The sequence below is a fragment of the Octodon degus genome, unplaced genomic scaffold (assembly GCF_000260255.1).
Source record: "Octodon degus isolate 3935 unplaced genomic scaffold, OctDeg1.0 scaffold00074, whole genome shotgun sequence".
NCBI classification, from domain to species: domain Eukaryota; kingdom Metazoa; phylum Chordata; class Mammalia; order Rodentia; family Octodontidae; genus Octodon; species Octodon degus.
The window spans coordinates 6,379,921-6,385,395 of NW_004524650.1; the positions used below are offsets into that span (position 1 = coordinate 6,379,921).

The 5,475-nt window shown below is 35.5% G+C and overlaps 1 protein-coding gene across 5 annotated transcripts in view; it reads left to right on the forward strand.

Annotated features, from left to right (window-relative positions):
* Positions 1-5,475, forward strand: part of Arhgap29 (Rho GTPase activating protein 29) — a 67,409-nt gene that overhangs the window by 44,577 nt on the left and 17,357 nt on the right. The window lies entirely within an intron of this gene.

The following is a 5,475-nucleotide window of genomic DNA, read 5'->3' on the forward strand; positions in this document are numbered from 1 at the left end:
TTTTTATTTATTACATTTATTTATTGTGTGTGTGTGTGTGGCCAGCTCAGCCCACCAGGGGGCGGGGCTGGCTGGCATGTGGTGCTGGGGATCGAACCGTGGTCCCCGTGCTTCGCCAAGCTTGATTCAGGTAGGTGCTTTAGACCACTGAGCCATCTCTCCAGCCCAAATTTTGTTAAATTTAAATGTGTCTTTATTTTGAAGGCTATAGTGAATGACCTGTATATACAGACACATAAATTATATGTGTACAAGTAGATTTAATTTCAAATTCCAGTTCAGTAATAATTTACAGTAGTTAACTTTTGTATCTTGATCTTGTATCTTGCAACTTTACTGAACTCACTAACTTGTTTTGGGAGCTTTTGTGGATTCCTTAGAGCTTTCTACATAGAAAATCAATGTTATCCTCAAATAGTGACAGTTTTTATATTCCTTTTATCTGTATTCCCGCTCTTCTCATTCTGCTTTGCTTTCCTTTTTGTCTTGTGCAGTTATGGGGCTCCCAGCACAACACAGAATAGTAATGGTGAGGAAAAGCAGCTTTGCCTTTCCTCCATCTTAGAGGGAAGGAATTCAGTCTTCCATCATTAACAATAGCTGTATCTTTAAAGATCCCTTTTATCTGGCTAAGGAATTTCATTTTTTCCTAGTTTGCTGTGATTTTTATCATGAATGATTATTGGAGTTTATCAAATGATTTTCTAAGTTATTTGATATGATAATGTAGTTTATCTTCATTAGCCCAGCTGGGTAACATAGTGAATTATATTGATATCTGAGTACTGATCTAGCCTATGTTCCTGCGATAAGCCTCTCTCGGTTTTGGTCTATTGTCCCTTTTATGAGTTTCTGGGTTCTGTTTACCAGTGTTATTTCTGATGTGATAATTTGTCTGTCTTCCCTTCCCTTTTCCTCTGCCTCTCATTAATCTGGTGAGAAGTTTATAAATTTTACTGATCTTGATTTTTCTTCTTTTAGTTTTATTGATCTCTGCTTTTTATCTTTTTATTTTCTGCTTTTTTGGGGATATATATATATATATATATATATATATTTTAACATTTCTTAAAACCAGAAGCCTGTGTTGCTTATTGAGATTTTCTTGCTTTTCTGATACTACTGGATTATTATATGGTCTTGGTAAATTGATCCTTTATCCTTACATCTCTATCCAAAAAAAATCCCTGCTAGTTTATTTAATACTGATATGGCTGTTTTAGTTTTGTTTTGAGAATAGTACATCTTTTTCATTCTTTACTTTTAATTTTTATCATTATATTTAGGGCAGTTTTCTTGTATACCTTATAGATAGCATATACTTCAGTTCTGAGTATCTTTTGAGAAAGGGTCTCATGTAATTCAGGCTGGCCTTGAACTGTGTAGCCCAGGTTAGCCTCGAACTTGGGGTGATCCTCCTGATTTACCTCCTAAACGCTGGAAGCTTACTCTTTAAAAACTTTATTTTGACAATCTTTTAAGTGTTTAGACTATTTATATTTAGTGTAAATGTACACCCAGATAGAGCTTTACTGTTTATACCTTGTTTTATTTATTTTTCTTTTATCGCCTTATTGTGTTGATCATTTTTTAGAATTAGATTTTATGTTATTTGATTGAATATAATGTGTCAGAATTATATTTTAATATATCTAGAGTGCTTATCTACATTTTCACTTATTTTATATTCTGAGTTTTTAGTTATCTTTGTATTTTTTTAATTGATTACACTGGGGAATAATGAACACACCTAATAGTTGACCCTTTGTACAGATGGATTTCATATCCATGCGTTTAGGCAACAGCCTTCACATGGAATGTAGAAATTACCATTTACATCTTTTTACTTGCTATGGCTTTAGAGTAAATACTATGTGGTTGATACAGGCTCATTATGTATACACTGAAAACCACTAGACCATCTTGTAATTTTTGCCTTTGAAAGTAATATGTATTATTAAGATAAGGAGAGAAAAACTAGTGTATTATTTTTACTCAGATATTTTCCATTTATGTTCATTTTCCTTTCATTCCTGAAGTTCCATCTTTTGTCTGGTAACATTTTTGTTTTGTAAATAGAACTTCACCATTTATTTTATAGGCTGTTTGTTGGAAACAAACTTTTCATTGTCCTGCACTTGAGAATGTTATTTCCAAATCCTCAATCCAGAAGTACATTTTCATGGCATGTAGAATTCTAAGTACAGAATTTAATCTTGTTTTTATTTTTTCACTTCTTTAAAAATACTGTTCCATTACCTTCTGGCCTACATAATAAACTTTATAAGAAGTTCATAGTCATTTGAATCATTGTCAACTTGTGTGGTATTTGTTGCTTTTCCTTGGCTACTCTTAAGGTTTCCTTTCTTTTTCTTTGTGTTTACTTGTCTACACTTTGGCTGAGTTGTATATGAGCAATAATTTTGTTCTCTTCTTCCTTTTTCTTTCTTTTGGATTTATTGAACTTGAATCTACAAGTTGAAATCTTGCAAAATTTGAGAAATTTTTACTGTTGTTTTAAAAAAAAAAGTGTAACATTTTCTTTCTCCCCATTCCTCTTAACTTTAAATGACTCAAATGATAGACCTTATTTTATTCTCTCAAAATATAGTTGATCTTTTTTATTTTCTATAATCTTCTCTTGGTTGTTTATAAAAGTAGTCCCCAACTTAGGACAGTTTAAGATTTTTTTGACTTGATAGTTTATCAAGAGATGAAGTACGTTTTTATACTTAATCTATTCTATCTTCAAGTCACGGACGCTTCTGTTGACATCACCATTTTGCTGTAAAGTCTTTCAGTATATTTATTTTTCTGGAGTAAAATTTCCTTTTCTTTTTTTATCTCTTAGATTGTTCTAGTGAGACCTCTGTCTTACTCTGTTTCAAGATTGTGCCCTTACTCTTTTTTTTTTTTTTTTTTTTTTTTTTTTGCAGAACTGAGCATTGAACTCAGGCCCTTGTGCTTGCCAGGGAAGCACTTATTCCACTGAGCCATCTCCCCGGCCCCCATGTGTCCTTACTCTTTGACATTGTTGTAATAGCTGCTTTAGGATCATTATCTGATAACCCTGATATCTAAGTCATCTAAGTTTTGGTAGCTGTTTACTGTCCTTTCTCTTGTAGAGATTTTCCTGGTTCTTTGTGTGGCAAGTAATTTTAAATGATATTCTAGACATTACTACTTTATGTGACTAGATACTATTTATAATCCTGCTTATAATTAAGCATTTTTAAAAAAGTTTTATTAACATTTGGCCTAGTTAGGTTCACTGCCCAACTCATGTGTGCCTTCCTTCCTGTTTAGTGGCTGGAAAGCTAAAGCATGCCTGCTTGCTTTGCTGTTCTTTAAGGAGTGAGGGCATTCTTTGTTAGTCAGTAAACAAAAGGAGGATAAAAAGAAAAAAAGGAATTTCAGACCCACCTTGGTCATAATGGAAGATTCCCTTCTGAGCTCTAGGTACCTATTTAGTTGATACTGCTATCACTACTACTGCCACAGAATTATGTTTTGGCGATTTGGCCCTGCCTGGGATCGGGGCAGGAGAGGAAGCAAGCTCACCAAGGAAGATGGCCTTCCTCTGATCTCACTCACTCATTTCTCTTGCCCCAGCCTCCTTTTGTCCCTTGCACCATAGACAAGCTCTCTTGGAGCTCTTTCTGTCCATACACAGTTTACACTATTGAGAATTAAGCTATTTTTTTCTTGCTTTTTTTTCGGTGGAACCTGGGATTGAACTCAGGCCCTTGAGCTTGCCAAGCAAGCGCTTATTCTACTGAGCTGTCTCCCTGGGCCATAATATCCTGATAGAGCCAGCTACTGAACTTTAACTGTGCTGTATGCAATCTGAATTTTCATTATTCTTTGAAGGAGGTAGGATACCAGTAAATTATTAGGATGTGTACACATTTCAGTAACTGCAATAATCTGATAAAGCCAACTACTAGATTTTAACTGTACTGTATGCAGTCTGAATTTCCATTCTTTGAAGGAATTAGGATACCAGTAATTTATTAGGCTGTGTACACATTTCAGCAGCTACTTGTACTGAACCAGTTATCCAGAGGGAAGAGTCTCAGCGGCTGATTAGTTCAGCCTGTCACTTACATACCAAGAGAGATGAAGAAACATGCCAGTCACATTTAGCTAATCTAACCAGACTATGGCATCAACTCATATTGTTTCCCTTAAATACATTCCCCATACCAAAGCCAGAGTGACATTTTAAAAAATAAATCAGATCAAGCTGGGTGTGGTGGTACATGCCTGTAATCCCAGCACGCAGGATACTGAGGCAGAAGAAGCATTGCAAGTTTGAGGCCAGCCTGGGCTATATCGTGAGTTCAAGGCCAGGCTGTACTACATAGCAAGACCCTGTTTCAAAGAAAGAAAGAAAAAAAAAATCAGTCATGCTTTGCTTAAGACTCTGCAGGCTTCCCCTTCTCTTCAAACCACTGTTTACCCTGCTTTAGATGACTGCTTCCCTTTCCTTCTGGCCTTATCTCAAAGCGGAAATTCTCCTTTCAGTGTGCTTCAGCCATATTGACCTTTCATCTGCTTCCTGAGCAGAACAAGCTCTATCCCACTGTATTACACTGCACCCTCTTTTTGTTTCGATTTGCCTTCTCCCAGAAGCTTTACATTGGCTTCTTCTCACATCCAGTCTCAGTTCAGGTGTTAGCTATGAGTGAGCCCTTCACTAACCTACAGTGATGAAAATACCTTGCACAGTCATACATGCTCATGCTCAATAGTTTGGCATTCTTATATAGTATTTGCGGTGTTTTTCATTGACCGAAAGGAACTCATGTACATGAGTACATGTACCTCTTCCCCCAACATCACCCTTGGAGGAATATAAAGGTGAATAAAGACCAAGAACTCATCTCTTTGCTGTAGCATACTGAAACCTAGGTGTCTGTGAATGTCAAATTAGTTCATTAATTACATGAAATTTAAGCTGCTATTGTTATTGTAGGAATGATCATAGTTTTAGGCATTTTTAGAAACAGTGGAATAATGTATTGAATATATTTAAGGTAATACCTAATTATAAAAACTGAATACTTCGGGATATATTATAAATAGTAAAAGATTTTTATAGAATTGAGAAAGGAAAAGTAATAGTGCTATCATTGGAGTTTTTACTCCATGCTTTTCATTAATGAATGTGGGCAATTGCTGAGGATATAGCTCAGCAGCACAAGTGTCTGCCTGGCAAGTATAGTGTCCTGAGTTCAGTTCCTGGCACCAAAAGAAAAAGAACCTAGGCAGCTGTGTTCTGGTTATCATAGAGACAGGGGATCCTCAAAGTTACATCCTGAAATTGTGCACTAGGAAGGATATAAGCTGGTATTTTTGAATTTTACAGTTTAAAACTAATTTTTCATAAATGATTACTCCTAGATATTAGCTTAAAATTACTTTGGAGACTGGGGCACTTAACTCAGTGATAGAGTCCTTGCCTACCACATG